Here is a 19889-nt window from a genome sequence, read left to right on the forward strand (position 1 = left end):
TGAGAATTTGGCCCTTCCCAGGCCAACAGGGACTCCTCAATCCGGGGAAGAGGGTGTGAATCCCGTACAGTATAGGCGTTAAGCTTGCGGTAGTCTACAGAGAAACTCAGTGACCCATCCTTTTTCTGCACCAGCACAATGGGAGCTGCCCACGGACTCTGGCTCTCCCTAATGACACTCACCTGCAACATCTGATCGAGCATTTCTCTCAAGTCCGGATATAACTGGGGGAGAATCTGCCGGTAACGTTCTCGAATGGGCGCTGTATCTCCTGTTGGTATTTTGAGAGTGATTACCGTGGTGCAGCCGAAGTCATCCTCATGATTCACGAAAATGGACTGATATCACCCCAGTAATGCGTCTACTTGGTGTACTTGGGTGGGAATGAGTTTAGACAGTTCAGCGTGCATCTGCTCCAAGATGCGCCAACCCTCTTGGATATTTTGAGATTCGGCCGTCAGAGAGGTAGTGACTTTCACCGACCATGGGTCTTCCGGAATCCCTGCCAACTGTATAACCTGGACCGATATGACCTTTTTGGGCATGCCCACTACCCGCACGACTTCATCCCTGCGAGGGATGACAACCTCCTGGTCTGTCAGATTGCAGTTGTTCCACTACCGAGGGTTCCAATTGGACTTCCACCCCCTCCAGCGGGGCATGTGCTCGGATGGGCAGGGTTAGTACATTCTGTCCTGGTAGTAAGGTGAGTTGAGTGGAGGCAGGCACAATCACTTTTCCTAATGTCTCCCCTTGACTAGAGAATTCCTGCACCTGAGCCGTATGAATTAACTGTTTGAACACCCGCCGCTGGAGAGTGTGTGGACTCCACTGGTTTAGAGACAAAACATACAAAAAACAAAATGAGAAAAACCCTGCTGTAATCAAATAAATAAAAAGCAAAAGTGCATCTAAGTAATTCAGAGTTCTTAGTAATACTGTATTTGATCAAATATAGCATAAAAGCCGTCCCACCATCGACAAGGTGACTCTGTGATCGGGATGGTCCTACACTGTCTAATATTAAAAACCTTATCATGTGTCAAAGTTGACGTCCGTGTGTGAATAAGGGCAGACAAAAGGACCGGGTCCCAACCAGTGGACTCCAGTCAGGGGAAGCCTTTAAATACAATTTCCCGCTCAGGAGATGGAGGCCACACCTCAGCTTACACAGAATACAAAAATACAAAGAAAAAAAACACAAAAATTGAGCTTGGTTTGCGTTGGTACACATGCAGCATATAAACGCATGTTCACATTGGCCATAAAGCTTACAAAACCTACAAAAGACAAAATGAGACAAGTGTGAGGGTTCACAACTGGGTGCAGTTTTCAACGCTTTATCATAGAATCATAGCATGGTAGAGTTGGAAGGGACCTCCTGGGCCATCTGGTCCAACCCCCTGCTCAAAGCAGGATTCGCTAAATCATCCCAGTCAGATGTCTGTCCAGCCTCTGTTTGAAGACTTCCATTGAAGAGAACTCACCACTTCTCGTGGCAGCTTGTTCCACTCATTGATCACTCTGTCAAAAAATTTTTTGTAATATCTAATCTGTGTCTCCTCCCATTCAGTTTCATCCCATTGCTTCTAATCTTTCCTTGTGCAAATGAGAATAAAGTTGATCCTTCTACAATGTGACAGCCCTTTATATATTTGTACACAGCTATTAAGTCTCCTCTCAGTCTTCTCTTTTGCAAACTAAACATTCCCAAATCCTGCAACCTTTCCTCATAAGACAGGGTTTGCAGACCGGTCACCATTCTGGTCGCTCTTTTCTGAACTTGCTTTATGCACAGTTCTGCAGATTACTGTCTCCAGCCGTGTGCTTGGTCCTCCGGCCCTGTGGTCCTGCCAACCCTCAGATGATTTGGGGTAGGCTTCTCCAGGACTCCTTTCTTACGTTCTTTCCCTGGCCGTCTCACTGCATTGGTTCCCACTTCTCCTGCCCTGCGCCTTCACACACAGTGTCCCAAGCCAGCAGACTCGAATCTTGTTGGGCGATATTGGTCAGACCCCTGGATCCTATATGTCTGCCTTTTCAGCGTATGTATGCGGAGTTGGCTGTAGCACTTGCAATGCCTACTACCTCCGGTTTCCTAGCTGAGTTTTTAGTTTCTCCACTTGTTTTGGGGCTGGTCCCCTAACTGCGACCTGGTCCCTCCACCGACCTCGCCGATGGATGCGGGCCCCCCGGATGGACCGCTCACTATCCGTGCCCCTAAGACCTCTTCTTTTTTTCCACTACTGGAGCTTCCTTCTCCTCACTCTTTTTTCTCTAGCTCCCTCTGACAGGGAGCTGCTTTCTGCATGTTTTACTTCATCTCCTTCCTTTCTCAGACTACTCACTTTCCCTCCTAATTAACTCCTCCCCTCTTGTTTCCATGACATCTCTACTCTCCACCCACATCCTCTATCTAGTAACCATCTCCATCTCCCATAAGGTACGCCCAGGTGCCCTGACTGGAGTGGTGAGGTGTTGGATGCTGGTGTTAGAGTCCTGCGTAGTGCCCCCCCTGACCTGAGAGTGGGATACCACACCATTGGATGAGGTCAGTATCTCTGTGGTGACTGAACACTCAGGGGCGCCACATAGACACCATATTCATGGGACTTTCACTACTCTTTCCTTTCCATTTTGGCTTCGGGTGACGTCCCCCAGGCTCGGAGCCCTCTAGTTTAATGGGCGTCGTGGTCGGGGGCCGGCCCGTCGTGGACATTCCCTAGCCATATGTCCTATCTCTCCGCAGTTGTGACAAGTGAAAGACCTTGGGTGACGGATCCTTCGGGCCTCGTTACGGACATTTGCCTCACCCTTGCTTCTGGCTGTGCACTGGCCGACCTCAACTTTCTCTTTCATCTGAGCCACCTCCCCTTGAATATTCAACAGTTCCTTTCTCATCTCTTCAACCCATTAGGGTTCTGCTACCAACTGTACTGCTGCCTCACCACTCTGGACCTTCCCTACCGGAACAGTCACCCCCTGCTCCTGTTCACGTGAGCGGGCCTCTCTCCCTATGTCAGAAAAAGTGACACGAGGGTCTCCCCACACCCACTCCCTGGCATGTGAGCATCACCACTGAATACAATGGGTGTGTATTTGTCCTTAAAAAATGTACCTCATACGGACACAAAAAAATGGTCGTGAGAATGGGGCCCAACAATCTTTGGGTGGGGGAGGAAACCAGAGAACCCTGAGGAAACCCACACAAACACAAGGGGGAATATAAACTCCTTGCAGATGTTGTTCTCGGTGGGATTTGAACCTAGGACCTCAACACTGAAAAACAAAAGTGTGTTAAATATACTTCCATATATTTATTTATTCAGGGCTTGTTACCAGATGTGATTCTCTAAAGGAAATTAAACAAAGTTTCTTATAAAAAAATGTTTTGGTTTATTTGGATTGCCCACCAAAAAAGATTATTACAGAAAAAACATAAAAATAGGTGAAATGATTAGAAAGAGCTTGTCCATTTGTTCATAGCAAAGCTTGTTCCACTTCTTTCCCTGGGATCCTGCATGGTAAATGGCATCTGTCTCTGTTAGGAGCTTCTCTGGAAGCAACACGTGATTAACTCACATACCAGCTGTCCATTCAACGTAGTGTCCGAGTAAGATATCCCCTCCAGTGTGTCTCATGGTAGTGAAAGAGAGAGCGACCCCCCCTCCTTCCTGCAGGCCATGAATTATATACGTCCCTCAGAGCACGTGGTCTCTATATATGGGGCTGACATTTACCATGAGCTAATGTGGCGCCCCTGAGGCTTCAGTCGCCACAGAGGTACTGCACCTCCTCCTAAGGTGGGTACCCCACCATCCAGGTAGGGTGGGAACTCCCTTCCGCATTCCAACACCTGCACCCCACACACAGGATAGTTCAGCAGGGACCCATCCATGCTTTATGCTGGAAAGGTCATAGGGTGCCTTTTGTGGTCCCTGGCTTCGTAACACGAGAGGTGCTGGGGAGGCGGGTGGAGTTAGCTATAAAAGAGAGGGTAGGTGTAGGATTTGAGTTCAGTCCGCAGAAGAGGGCGGGCGGAGTAGGAGAGGAAAGCCACTCAGTGAGGAGTGGGGATCCCTGGAAGAAGGGATGGAGGAAGGAGTGCTGCAGCTGCCTCAGTGACCTGAGCCAGCTGGCACGGGAAGGAAGAGAAGGAGAAAGAGAATTAGACCGGAGACTACAGATTCCACAAGAGAGAGAGAGAACAGATTGGAACGAAGGAGAATAGAAGGACGGTGGGAAGCAGGTTGAGAGAGAGAGAGAGAGAACCCTTCCAGTCCAGAGGGCAAAGGCCGGGGCCCGGTCCCCGAGGTTGATTGGATCTCTATGTCCGGCAACAGACACCGGAGGAGTAGTGAGCCACTAACGTCTTGCTCCCATCATAGACTTGGGACACAACAGCAACTGAATAGAGAGCTGGGACGCAGAGTGGAGTCCCCGAAGCAGGCTACAGCTGTCTGTCATACAAGTAAAGACTAGGAACACCTAGAGAGAGGCATTCCAGGGTAACTAAGTACTGGAGTGCTTCGCACCTAAAGGCGCATTGGAGGAGTCGTTCAGTGAAGGTACATATTGGCGGAGTGTGGAGGAGAGAATCCTATCCTGCCTGGAGGTTGGCTGGAGCCCTGACCTGGAGAACACAGTACGGAGGCAGTTGTGTGAACTGCAAACAGTGAGTAAAGCTTTGGAACCGCATACTCTGGTGTCCTCCAGTTATTCCCGCACCGCTACACCTGGGTACCAGCCTCCATACCATTCTGTGCCTCTCCTCATCCATTGCACCTACACTGCCCTGGGACTCCAGCTCCACCTGTGGGGAGCTACACCATCTTTGCTGCACCACACCATCAGTCCCAGTGGATCTGCATGCAGCGTTGGCTCAACATCTTACTTGCCAAACACCATGGGTGGCGTCACGAACTATCCAAATAAACTATTACACCATTAACATCACCGCCATTGATATTGGGTGCCCAGGGCCACAGACTGGGTCACCGCTGCTGTGACACACATTCCCCCTTGACACCGACCCGGTGCCGAGTACCCCGCTGCCCTGCGTTTGAGGGGCGACCCACTAAACTTACAGAAATAACATACGTAGTATCAGCGAAAGGCAATGTGGTCAGTACAGAACTGAGAATAATAAAAATATAAATCCATAATATTTAACAAAGTGCTAACCACTGAGACACCGTACAGGACTTGCCACTGTGCCACCATACAGGGCTAGCCACTGAGCCTCCGTATATTGCTATCCACTGAGCCACCCAACAGTGCTAACCACTGAGCCACCGAACAATACCAACCATTGAGCCACCGTACAGGGCTAGCCACTGAGCCTCTGTATATTGCTATCCACTGAGCCACCCAACAGTGCTAACCACTGAGCCACCGAACAATACCAACCATTGAGCCACCGTACAGTGCTAACCACTGAGCCACCGAACATTACCAACCATTGAGTCACTGTACAGTGCTAACCACTGAGCCATCGATCAGTACCATCCATTGAGCCACCGTACAGGGTTATCCACTGAGCCACTGTACAGTGCTAACCACTGTGCTGCCCATGTATGTTTCGTTTGTGTGTTATACTGGGTGGTAGATTGGAGAAGGCTTGGACTAGCTCACAGAAGAACAGGACAATCCTCAGGTGGGCCCCTGTGCAGGAGTGGGTCACCACCTTTGTATATGAGCAGTACTTGGCACTATACACTTGAATCACTACGCACAGACAGGTGGCATCTTATTCATCTAACAATCTATCCAGTTCACTTTTATATAAATCTGTGATTGAGGAAAATGTCCTTTTGCATTTAGCTGAAAAGTGGGGCCCTGGAGTTGGTGACTAGTGGGCCCTTGGCACCCCAGTCCGACACTGGAGTATGTCCTCCCATATCCCGTCTCTTTCTCTGACATGCAGTGGGGAAAAAAAGTATTTAGTCGCCACCAATTGTGCAAGTTCTCCCACTTATAAAGATGAGAGCGGCCTGTAACTGACATCATAGGTAGACCACAACTATGAGAGTCACAATGAGAAAACAAATCCAGAAAATCACCTTGTCTGATTTGGAAGATTTATTTTGCAGATTATGGTGGAGAATACGTATTTGGTCATTAGCAAAAGTTCATCTCAATATTTTGTTATATATCCTTTGTTGGCAATGACAGAGGTCAAACGAATTCTGTAAGTCTTCATAAGGTTGGCAGACACTGTTTGTGGTATGTTGGCCCATTTCTCCATGCAGATCTCCTCTAAAGCAGTGATATTTTGGTCCTGTCGCTGGTCAACACGGACTTTCAAATCCCTCCAAAGGTTTTCTATTGGGTTGAGATCTGGAGACTTCTTCTTATGAAGCCACTCCTTTGTTGCCCTGGTGGTGCATTTGGGATCATTATCATGCTGAAAGACCCATCCATGTTTCATTTTCAATGCCCTTTCTGATGGAAGGAGGTTTGCACTCAAAATCTCATGATGCATGGCCCCATTCATTCTTTCATGTAAATGGATCAGTCGTCCTGGTCCCGTTGCAGAGAAACAATCCCAAAGAATTATGTTGCCACCACCATGCTTCACAGTAGGTATGGTGTTCTTTGGATGAAACTCAGCATTCTGTCTCCTCCAAACACGACAAGTTTTGTTTCTACTAAACAGTTCTACTTTGGTTTCATCAGACCATATGACATGGGGAAGAGTCTTGAGGAGATCATTTGCATATTCCCAGTGCCTTCTGGGATAAGTGAAGAGTCTCCGCGAGCTCAACGATCACTGGGTTTTGGCCGTTGCAGCTGAAAAGAGGAAATCGGAAAACCTGGGGAAGAGTCTTGAGGAGATCATTTGCATATTCCCAGTGCCTTCTGGGATAAGTGAAGAGTCTCCGCGAGCTCAACGATCACTGGGTTTTGGCCGTTGCAGCTGAAAAGAGGAAATCGGAAAACCAGGGGAAGAGTCTTGAGGAGATCATTTGCATATTCCCAGTGCCTTCTGGGATAAGTGAAGAGTCTCCGCAAGCTCAACGATCACTGGGTTTTGGCCGTTGCAGCTGAAAAGAGGAAATCGGAAAACCAGGGGAAGAGTCTTGAGGAGATCATTTGCATATTCCCAGTGCCTTCTGGGATAAGTGAAGAGTCTCCGCGAGCTCAACGATCACTGGGTTTTGGCTGTTGCAGCTGAAAAGAGGAAATCGGAAAACCAGGGGAAGAGTCTTGAGGAGATCATTTGCATATTCCCAGTGCCTTCAGGGATAAGTGAAGAGTCTCCGCGAGCTCAACGATCACTGGGTTTTGGCCGTTGCAGCTGAAAAGAGGAAATCGGAAAACCAGGGGAATTTTGGCTCATCTTACATCGTTTTTAAGAAATCTCAAGATGGAAGAGGCCAGGAGCCATTTGGTGAGCTGCATTTCTTGCTACATGTTCACAGATTTACCAGTGGAAAAGCCAAACTTCACATGCCACAAATGCAGCTTGTGTCCCTGTTGGAGAAAAAGTTGCAAAATCTCGAAGAGAGGTTAGCTACGTTGAAGATCATTAAGGAAGGTGAAGAGTTCTTGGACAGAGCAGAATTATCTCTTCATGTTACAGAAAGAGAAGAAATTCGAAGTGCACCTGAAGAAACAGAGGAATGGAGACATGTGACCCAGAGAAGCAGGAGGATCAGGAGGCAGTCAGCACCCATACTTCTCAGGAACCAGTACCAGGCTGTCACGCAGGAAAACGATGAAGAAATACATCAGGATAAGACTTTGCCAACAAACAGCAACCTTGTACGCCTTCAGAGTCCTCCTGTATGGAGAAAGAAAAATGTTGTGAAGAAGAAACGGAGAGTGGTGGTCATGGGGGATTCACTGTTGAGAGGAACAGAGGCCGCTATCTGCAGACCGGATATAACTTCAAGAGAAATGTGCTGTCTTCCAGGTGCAAAAATTAAAGATGTGACTGACAGGATATCAGGACTCTTCAGACCTACAGATGACTACCCATTCCTGCTACTACATGTGGGGACAAATGACACCGCAAGAAACGACCTGGAAACCATCTGCAGAGACTTTGAAGACTTAGGCAAGAAAGTGAAAGAACTGGGAGCACAGGTGGTCTTCTCTTCCATCCTCCCAGTGGATGGCCATGGAACAAGGAGGTGGAATAAGATTCTGCAGGTGAACAACTGGCTACGTCGATGGTGCCGTCAGCAATGATTTGGATTTCTGGATCACGGAGTGAATTACTTATACGATGAACTACTTGCTAGAGATGGGGTGCACCTTACGAAGACTGGAAAGCATGTATTTGGAAGTCGCCTTGCTACACTTGTAAGGAGAGCTTTACACTAGAACAACATGGGAAGGGAAGAAAAAGACCAGAAAAAGCCATACACCTGACAAATGCTATTGAGAACTCTGCTAATAGAAGTGGAAAGGAAGAACAAAGACAAAAGAATCTAATTAATACAAATATTGGAGAAAGAGAAACCAATCACAAACTAAAATGTTTCTATACTAATGCACAAAGCATGGGCAACAAACAAGGAGAATTGGAACTACTAACACAGGAACAGAAATATGATGTCATTGGAATCACTGAAACTTGGTGGGACAATACACATGATTGGAATACAAGACTAGAAGGATACAACTTATTTGCAAGAAACAGACTTGATAAACGAGGAGGGGGTGTCGCATTGTATGTTAGAAACACGTATATCTGCACAGAGATTGAAGCTTCAGAGACTGGGAGTTCTGTGGAAACTGTTTGGGTAAGAATACAAGGACAGAACAATGGAAAGGACACCATTGTAGGCATTTACTACAGGCCGCCTGTGCAAGCCGAAGATATGGATGAACTCTTTATGCATCAAATGACCAAGTTCTCCAAAAAATATGACATAGTTGTCATGGGAGATTTCAACTATCCAGACTTTTGTTGGGAATCTCTCTCAGGCAAAACTAACAGGTCAAGGAAATTCTTATCCTCTCTTGCTGACAACTTTATCTTCCAAAGGTAAGGGAGAAAACAAGGGGAACTGCTACCTTGGATCTAATCCTTATAAACAGGGAGGAAATGGTTGAGGAGGTAAAAGTGGCTGGGACCCTAGGAGGTAGCGACCATGCTATTTTAGAATTTTGGATAACTAGAGGAGGAAGACCTGTGAAGACTCAGACGTCAAGATTAGATTTCAGAAAGGCAGATTTTAAGGGATTCAGAAAGAGAATTGGAGGGATCCAATGGCTGGATATCCTTAAAGACAAAAATGTCCAGGAAGGATGGGAAATCTTGAAAAATGAAATTCTCAAAGCACAGTTGTTAACAATTCCGAAAAGAGGGAAGAATAGGAAGCATTTAAGGAAACCAGGATGGATGAACACAGAACTTAAGCACATGCTAAAAAGGAAGAAAAAAATGTTTATAAAATGGAAAGAGGGAGGCATATCTAAAGAAGAATATAATGCTGTCTGCAGAACCTGCAGGGCACAAATCAGATTAGCTAAAGCTGAAAATGAATTGAGGCTTGCAAGAGATGTCAAAAGCAATAATAAAGGATTTTGGGGATATGTCAAAAGTAAAAGAAAAGTCAAAGATGCTATAGGATTTTTACAGGATGAAAATGATGAAATGGTAAGACAGGATGTTGAGAAGGCTGAACTTTTAAATTCCTATTTTGCATCTGTTTTCTCTCAGAAAGGAAATGTAACATCAACTGTTATTCACTGTCCTATTAAGGGAATAGAAGAATCCAGGATATCTATAAACAGAAAGATAGTGAGGAAACACTTAGCTAACCTAAATGAATTCAAGTCTCCAGGTCCAGATGAATTACACCCCAGAGTACTGAAGGAGATAGCAGAAGAAATTTTTGAACCCCTCTCCATAATCTTTGAAAATTCTTGGAGAACAGGAGAAGTGCCAGAAGACTGGAGAAGAGCAAATGTTGTTCCTATCTTCAAAAAGGGAAGAAGGTGGACCCAGGCAACTATAGGCCGGTGAGTCTGACTTCTATACCAGGAAAGATCTTTGAACAAATTATTAAACAACATGTATGTCAATACCTGGATAAGAATGAAGTGATTAAACAGAGTCAGCATGGGTTTGTAGCTAATAAATCATGTCAGACTAACTTAATTTCCTTCTATGACGGTATCACTGATTGGGTGGATCAAGGAAATGCTGTAGATATAGTATATCTTGACTTCAGCAAAGCATTTGACAAAGTCTCTCATACAATCCTTATTGAAAAAATGACTAAGTATGGAATGGACAAGGCAACTGTTAGGTGGATTCATAACTGGCTTAGTGATCGGACCCAAAGAGTGGTCGTAAATGGCTGCACATCCAGTTGGAAGAATGTCTCAAGTGGGGTACCACAGGGCTCTGTCCTGGGCCCTGTATTGTTCAACATCTTTATCAACGATTTAGATGAAGGAATTGAGGGTAAACTGATTAAATTTGCTGATGACACAAAGCTAGGAGGGATAGCCAATACTAGAGAAGAGAGAGAGAGGATTCAAAAAGATATAAATAAACTGGAGAAGTGGGCAGCAACTAACAGAATGGATTCTAACAGGGAAAAATGCAAAGTACTACATCTGGGCAATAAAAATGAAAAAAACATATACAGAATGGGAGGAATAGGGCTAAGCAACAGCACATGTGAAAAAGACTTGGGTATACTAATAGATCACAGACTGAATATGAGTCAACAGTGTGATGCAGCAGCAAAAAAGGCAAATGCAATTCTAGGATGTATTAACAGAAGCATACAGTCTAGATCACGTGAAGTCATTATTTCCCTCTACTCCTCTTTGGTCAGACCTCATCTGGAATACTGTGTCCAGTTTTGGGCACCACATTTTAAAAAAGACATCAACAAACTGGAGCAAGTTCAGAAAAGAGCGACCAGAATGGTGACCGGTCTGCAAACCCTGTCTTATGAGGAAAGGTTGCAGGATTTGGGAATGTTTAGTTTGCAAAAGAGAAGACTGAGAGGAGACTTAATAGCTGTCTACAAATATCTAAAGGGCTGTCACATTGTAGAAGGATCAACTTTATTCTCATTTGCACAAGGAAAGACTAGAAGCAATGGGATGAAACTGAATGGGAGGAGACACAGATTAGATATTAGAAAAAACTTTTTGACAGTTAGAGTGATCAATGAGTGGAACAGGCTGCCACGAGAAGTGGTGAGTTCTCCTTCAATGGAAGTCTTCAAACAGAGGCTGGACAGACATCTGACTGGGATGATTTAGCGAATCCTGCTTTGAGCAGGGGGTTGGACCAGATGGCCCAGGAGGTCCCTTCCAACTCTACGATTCTATGATTCTATGATTCTATGACATTCTCCCAATACTCTTATAGATAGTACAAATGCTCTCTAGCATACCTCAGACGGGCCCGGACATTTACTGGCTTAAGCAGGGGGACATGTCTGGCATTGCAGGATCTGAGTCCCTGGCAGCATAGTGTGTTACTGATGGTAGCCTTTGTTACGGTGGTCCCAGCTCTATGCAGGTCATTCACTAGGTCCCCCCGCGTGGTTCTGGGATTTTTGCTCACCATTCTTGTGATCCTTTTGACCCCACGGGGTGAGATCTTGCGTGGAGCCCCAGATCGAGGGAGATTATCAGTGGTCTTGTATGTCTTCCATTTTCTTATTATTGCTCCCACAGTTGATTTCATCACACCAAGCTGCTTGCCTCTTGTAGATTCAGTCTTCCCAGCCTGGTGCAGGGCTACAATTTTGTTTCTGGTGTCCTTCGACAGCTCTTTGGTCTTCACCATAGTGGAGTTTGGAGTGTGACTGTTTGAGGTTGTGGACAGGTGTCTTTTATAGTGATAAAAGGTCAAACAGGTGCCATTACTACAGGTAATGAGTGGAGGACAGAGGAGCCTCTTAAAGAAGAAGTTACAGGTCTGTGAGAGCCAGAAATCTTGCATGTTTTTAGGTGACCAAATACTTATTTTCCACCATAATTTGAAAAATGAATCTTGTTGTGACGAGCGTCAGCTTACGCTGAGTTGTTTTTCTTTAGAGAGTGGACCCTCTGGGCTGTGGCACCCACCCACCTTGGGCGAGCTGACCTTTGGAGAAACCACCCCCTATACAGGGAGTGTCAGGGGCAAGACCAAGGGGGTGAGCCACCACGACGGCTGGAACCAGACGGCCGGCTCACGGAAGCAAGACAAGGCGAAGCAAGACGTAAGTTGAAGATAACTTCATTACGGAACACTTCAGGGTAACAACAGGTGCAAAATGTAAACACACAGGGAACACATAACAAGGTGCGTGCAGGGCACGCCAAGATCCAAAGCATGGTATGTGCAAGATGGTAGGCAGAGGCTCGGTGACATCGGACTCCGGATAGCAAGCTACGATCAACCGGGACATCAGGTTCTGTAGCTCTGATGGCGATTGGCAGGGTCCGGGAATCCGGTAAGCAAACCAGGGTTCCGATGACGTCAGACTCCGGACAGCAAGCAAGGATCAACCGGGACATCAGGTTCTGTAGCTCTGATGGCGATCGGCAGGGTCCTGGCATCCGGTAAGCAAACCAAGGTTCCATGCAAGAAGACAAGATAAGTTAGAGACATGATGCCTGTTAAGGAACACGCCAGGGTCAGGTTCAAGGCAGCGTCCTGCACATGTAGAGAGGCATGCCAGGGTCAGGTACAAGAACGGAGGCCTGCGCGTGCAGAGGACACGCCAGGGAAGGTACAGGGACGGAGGCCTGCGTGTGCAGAGGACACGCCAGGGACGGAGGAGTGCGCTTGTAGAGGGACACGCCAGGGACAGGTACAGGGACAGAGGCCTGTGCGTGTAGAGGGACACGCCAGGGATAGGTACAGGGACGGAGGCCTGCGTGTATAGAGGGACACGCCAGGGACAGAGGCCTGCACGTGCAGAGGACACGCCAGGGACAGGTACAGGGATGGAGGCCTGTGCGTGTAGAGGGACACGCCAGGGAAAAGGATAGGACCTGTGCGTGCAAGAGGGCACGACAGGTTACATGGCAAAACCTGCGCGTACTATTATAGAAGCACGGGGAGGTATGCCAAGAGGCAGGCGAAGACCTGCGCGTGCTTTAGAGAGCACGTAGGGCGCAGTGCAGACACAGCGTGAGGTGCAAGGAAGCACAGAGAGCACAGCTGGGGCACTGGCTAGCTGATCGGGCTGCGGCACTGACAGACGGGCAAGACTCCAGCGAACCCGGCTGAGGCATGGCAGGCGACACAGCTGTCACTGACCGACGAGCACGGCTGAGGCACAAGCAGGCGGGCATGGCTAGGGCGGGCACGGCTGAGGCACAAGCAGGAGGCTAGGAAGGCCAGGCACATGCAAAGGGCACACGAAGCAACAAAACATGGCAAGACAAGAAACAAGGCAGAGCTTAAGCAGAGTACGGAACCAGGAACAGAAGCATAGGCAGAAACACAGAACGGAATCAGAGGCAAGGAAAGACTACAAGGCAGAGCAGAGACAAAACATGGCACGACGGACAAACATAAGACAAGGCACGGGACGAGATGGAGTATGAGCACAGAGCGTGTGCAGAGATGCACGACAGGGCAGAGTGCAAGGGCACAGAATAGAGGGAGCAACCCAGCAGACCAAGCAGCCATGCAGGGAAGCAACACAATACTCAGGCCCTGACCATAGGAAGAGGCGGTCTGATATAGGGCATTAGCACCTCCACTTCCGGGTCAGGACCAGGGGAGAACTTCCAGTTCAATCCTCCAGGATCACAGAGCGCAGTCACATGATGAGCGATTTCAGACATGCAGAGATGATTGCAGAATCAGACAGTGCTGGAACCTAGGAAGGACACATGATCAGGGGTTCTTGGAACACAGAGATGATCACAGAAGGCAGAGAAGAAACGCAGGCATCTCGCAGCCAAACAGTCATGAGGTGAGTGTGCACACTGCTCTAGGGAACATACAGGATAGCAGACATGAGATGCGCGTGCACACCGCTCCTGGGGTCATGAGGCAAAACAGACATGACAGACATGGCGACACTTGCCAAATCAGACAAGGTGATTTTCTGGATTTGTTTTCTCATTGTGACTCTCATAGTTGTGGTCTCTACCTATGATGTCAATTACAGGTCGCTCTCATTTTTATAAGTGGGAGCACTTGCACAATTGGTGGCTGACTAAATACTTTTTTCCCCACTGTAGCGTTCTGACCTCTCACATCCCATACTGTCACGTCCTCCCGCTTCCCTTCGGTTCCTTTGACATAGCATCCTATCCACTCACATCACGTCCTCTCTCATTTTCCCACATCAAGTCTCTTCCTTTGACATAGCATCACTTCCTCTCACATCCTGTCCTCTCTCATCCTCCCACATCACATCTCTTCATCTGACATAGCCTCCCATCCTCTCACATCCCGTCCTGTCACGTCCTCCCATATCCCATCACTTCCTTTGACATAGCATCACTTCTTCACACATCCTGTCCTGTCTCATCATCCCACAACCCGTCTCTTCCTTTGACATAGCATCACTTCTTCACACATCCTGTCCTGTCTCATCATCCAACAACCCATCTCTTCCTTTGATATAGCATCCCTTCCTCTCACATCCTGTCCTGTCTCATCATCCCACATCCCATCTCTTCCTTTCACATAGCATCACTTCCTCTCACATCCTGTCCTGTCTCGTCCTCCCACATCCCATCTCTTCCTTTGATATAGCATCCCTTCCTCTCACATCCCATCCTGTGTCGTCCTCCCACATCCCATCTCTTCCTTTCACATAGCATCACTTCTTCACACATCCTGTCCTGTCTCGTCCTCCCACATCCCGTCTCTTCCTTTGACATAGCATCACTTTCTCTCTCATTCTGTCCTGTCTCGTCCTCCCACATCCCATCTCTTCCTTTGACATAGCATCACTTTCTCTCACATCCTGTCCTGTCTCGTCCTCCCACATCCCGTCTCTTCCTTTGACATAGCATCACTTCCTCTCACATTCTGTCCTCTCTCATCCTCCCACATCACATCTGTTCCTCTGACATAGCCTCCCATCCTCTCACATCCCATCCTGTCACGTCTTCCCACATCCCATCTCTTCCTTTCACATAGCATCACTTCTTCACACATCCTGTCCTGTCTCGTCCTCCCACATCCCGTCTCTTCCTTTGACATAGCATCACTTTCTCTCTCATTCTGTCCTGTCTCGTCCTCCCACATCCCATCTCTTCCTTTGACATAGCATCACTTTCTCTCACATCCTGTCCTGTCTCGTCCTCCCACATCCCGTCTCTTCCTTTGACATAGCATCACTTCCTCTCACATTCTGTCCTCTCTCATCCTCCCACATCACATCTGTTCCTCTGACATAGCCTCCCATCCTCTCACATCCCATCCTGTCACGTCCTCCCATATCCCATCGCTCCCTTTGACATAGCATCACTTCCTCTCACATCCCGTCCTGTGTCATCCTCCCACATCCAATCTCTTCCTTTGACATAGCATCACTTCTTCACACATCCTGTCCTGTCTCATCATCCCACAACCCGTCTCTTCCTTTGACATAGCATCACTTCTTCACACATCCTGTCCTGTCTCATCATCCCACAACCCGTCTCTTCCTTTGACATAGCATCACTTCCTCTCACATCCCATCCTGTGTCGTCCTCCCACATCCAATCTCTTCCTTTGACATAGCATCCCTTCCTCTCACATCCTGTCCTATCTCGTCCTCCCACATCCCATCTCTTCCTTTGATATTGCATCACTTGCTCTCTCATTCTGTCCTGTCTCGTCCTCCCACATCCCATCTCTTCCTTTGATATAGCATCCCTTCCTCTCACATCCCATCCTGTCACGTCCTCCCACATCCCATCTCTTCCTTTCACATAGCCTCCCATCCTCTCACATCTCGTCCTGTGTCGTCCTCCCACATCCCATCTCTTCCTTTCACATAGCCTTCCATCCTCTCACATCCCGTCCTGTCTCGTCCTCCCACATCCCATCTCTTCCTTTGACATAGCATCACTTCTTCACACATCCTGTCCTGTCTCGTCCTCCCACATCCCGTCTCTTCCTTTGACATAGCATCACTTTCTCTCTCATTCTGTCCTGTCTCGTCCTCCCACATCCCATCTCTTCCTTTGACATAGCATCACTTTCTCTCACATCCTGTCCTGTCTCGTCCTCCCACATCCCGTCTCTTCCTTTGACATAGCATCACTTCCTCTCACATTCTGTCCTCTCTCATCCTCCCACATCACATCTGTTCCTCTGACATAGCCTCCCATCCTCTCACATCCCATCCTGTCACGTCCTCCCATATCCCATCGCTCCCTTTGACATAGCATCACTTCCTCTCACATCCCGTCCTGTGTCATCCTCCCACATCCAATCTCTTCCTTTGACATAGCATCACTTCTTCACACATCCTGTCCTGTCTCATCATCCCACAACCCGTCTCTTCCTTTGACATAGCATCACTTCTTCACACATCCTGTCCTGTCTCATCATCCCACAACCCGTCTCTTCCTTTGACATAGCATCACTTCCTCTCACATCCCGTCCTGTGTCGTCCTCCCACATCCAATCTCTTCCTTTGACATAGCATCACTTCTTCACACATCCTGTCCTATCTCGTCCTCCCACATCCCATCTCTTCCTTTGACATAGCATCACTTCTTCACACATCCTGTCCTGTCTCATCCTCCCACATCCCGTCTCTTCCTTTGACATAGCATCCCTTCCTCTCACATCCTGTCCTATCTCGTCCTCCCACATCCCATCTCTTCCTTTGATATTGCATCACTTGCTCTCTCATTCTGTCCTGTCTCGTCCTCCCACATCCCATCTCTTCCTTTGATATAGCATCCCTTCCTCTCACATCCCATCCTGTCACGTCCTCCCACATCCCATCTCTTCCTTTCACATAGCCTCCCATCCTCTCACATCTCGTCCTGTGTCGTCCTCCCACATCCCATCTCTTCCTTTCACATAGCCTCCCATCCTCTCACATCTCGTCCTGTGTCGTCCTCCCACATCCCATCTCTTCCTTTCACATAGCCTTCCATCCTCTCACATCCCGTCCTGTCTCGTCCTCCCACATCCCATCTCTTCCTTTGACATAGCATCACTTCCTCTCACATCCTGTCCTATCTCGTCCTCCCACATCCCATCTCTTCCTTTGATATTGCATCACTTGCTCTCTCATTCTGTCCTGTCTCGTCCTCCCACATCCCGTCTCTTCCTTTGATATTGCATCACTTGCTCTCTCATTCTGTCCTGTCTCGTCCTCCCACATCCCATCTCTTCCTTTGATATAGCATCCCTTCCTCTCACATCCCATCCTGTCACGTCCTCCCACATCCCATCTCTTCCTTTCACATAGCCTCCCATCCTCTCACATCCCGTCCTGTCTCGTCCTCCCACATCCCATCTCTTCCTTTGACATAGCATCACTTCCTCTCACATCCTGTCCTGTCTCGTCCTCCCACATCCCATCTCTTCCTTTGATATTGCATCACTTGCTCTCTCATTCTGTCCTGTCTCGTCCTCCCACATCCCATCTCTTCCTTTGATATAGCATCCCTTCCTCTCACATCCCTTACCATCTCGTCATTCCACATTTCTCATGTAAATAGGTACACTATTTATGACCATAACATGATTAGCATAATGCATTTTTCACCAATTTTCCTCTCTTACTAATTCTCTAAGTTTAGACTACCTGATATGATTTCTCCCATATGGAAATCACAGGAGGGATTCCTACTTGCTTGTCTCTTTGCAACACATGTTCAGAAGCAACAGCAGCATGCAAGATATTAATCAGCAATTCAGAACACTATAGCTGTGCATCCAGTACTGAGATGCGATGAAACACTTACCAGATCTGATAGCAGCATGGAGGACATTATATATCAGTATTGAGCTATGGAGCTGTGCATCCAGCTCTGAGGTAGAACAAGTCACTTAATAAAAGTGTTGCCAGCATGGATGACGTTATATATCAGTACTGAGCTATGGAGCTGTGCATCCAGCTCTGAGGTAGAACAAGTCACTTAATAAAAGTGTTGCCAGCATGGATGACGTTATATATCAGTACTGAGCTATGGAGCTGTGCATTGAGCATTGGGATGGAATAAAACACATATTAGAAGTATTGTCAGCATGTAGGACTTTATACATCAGTACTGAGCTATGGAGCTGTGGATCCAGCACTAAGGTGGAGTGAAATACTTCATGGCTTCATGAAGGGACATTATATGTATTGTAATGTGGCTGCCGGATATATAATGGATGGGACATAGGTATAACAGAAGTGAATGTCCTCTGTTATGTAAACCTGGAGTAATGCTCTAGTATACATAGTACTAAGAGGGGTTAATTGGACATGATAGGGCTAGGTTTTAATGTGAGCATCTAAAGAGTTAGGGCGGGACAGCTGTTCACCATATCTCCACTCCTGGGTGGTGTTCATGTGGCGCCCCTGAGGCTTCAGTCACCACAGAGGTACTGCACCTCCTCCTGAGGTGTGGTGCCCCACCATCCAGGTAAGGTGGGAACTCCTGACCACGCTCCATCACCTGCACCCCACACAATAGAGTAGTTCAGCAAAGCCACAGTGCGGCTCCTTGCTTAGAGAGTAGCAGAGCACCTTTGGTGGTTCCCTGCTTGGAACACGAAACGTGCTGGGAGGTGGGTGGAGTTTAGAATACATAAAGAGCGGGAAGGTTCAGTCAGGCAGTCAGTCAGTGAGTGGGAGAGAGAGAGTCACTCGGAGAGGAGTGAGGATCCCTGGAAGAGGGATGGAGGAAGGAGTGCTGCAGCTGCCTCAGTGATCTGAGCCAGCTGGCACAGGAAAGAAGGAGAAGGACATTGGACTGAAGCCTGAGCTTCCATAGGAGAGAGATTAGTACGGAATGAAGGACTAAAAAGGGAACACAGAGGATGTGGGTTAGAGGAAGAACCCTGCCTAGAAGTTCTAAGCACAAGGCCGGGGCCCGGTCCCCGAGGTTGTATGGACACTTATGGTTCTGCAGCAGACACCAGTGGAGTAGTGGGCTGTAAATGCACTACTCCCATCTAAGACTTGGGGCACAACAGCAACACGGATAGAGAGCCAGGACTCAGGAGTAGAGAGTCCCCGAAGCAGGCTTCAGCTGTCTGCCGTACAAGTAGAGTTCTTGGGAACATCTGTCAGGAGGAACTCCAGTGTAACTCAGTACTAGGAGTACTTCATTTAAAGGCGCTATAGAGGAGACGTTCAGAAAGGCAGATGTTGGCGGAGTGTTGGAAGGGAGCGTCCTATCTTGCCTGGAGGTTGACTGAGCCCAGGACCCGGAGGAGGACCCGGAGGACACGGCCTTGAGGCAGGCATCTGTGTGAACGGCAGACTGTGAGTAAAGCTTTGGAACTACATGCCCTGGTGTCCTCCACTTATTCCCGCATCACTACACCCCGCACTACTACATCTGGGCACCGGCCTCTACACCGCCTGTGCCTCTCCTCCATTGCTACATCTACACTGTCCTGGGACTACAGCTCCACCTGTGGGGAGCTTCACCATCTTGGCTGCAACCCACCACCAGTCCCAGAGGATCTGTATGCAGCATTGGCCTAACACCTCGCTTGCCGAACACCACAGGTGGCGTCACAAACTATTCATAAACTTTATTTCATTGTTCATTCACCCCCTTTTTGCCATGATGCCCCAGGGCCACGGGCCGGGTCACAGCTTCCGTGACAACTCCCATTGAGATCAACGGGCCCTGTACAGAGTATCCCGCTAGGCCCTGGTGGGGCGCTTCATTCACATTGTAAAATGAGGTGTTTGTCTCTCACATCTGTGTGTGAAGGTGTGCAGACCTCCAGGATTGTGTGCCTTTGTAAATGGACTAGGAAGCTGGACTCTCACTGA

At 47.9% G+C, this 19889-nt stretch overlaps 1 protein-coding gene across 1 annotated transcript in view; it reads left to right on the forward strand.

The window, feature by feature from the left end:
* Positions 1 to 19889, forward strand: part of LOC141077948 (T-cell leukemia homeobox protein 3-like) — a 128042-nt gene that overhangs the window by 64839 nt on the left and 43314 nt on the right. The window lies entirely within an intron of this gene.

Source organism: Dendrobates tinctorius, unplaced genomic scaffold, assembly GCF_039654945.1.
Source record: "Dendrobates tinctorius isolate UK_male_01 unplaced genomic scaffold, ASM3965494v1 ptg000483l, whole genome shotgun sequence".
Classification (NCBI taxonomy): Eukaryota; Metazoa; Chordata; class Amphibia; order Anura; family Dendrobatidae; genus Dendrobates; species Dendrobates tinctorius.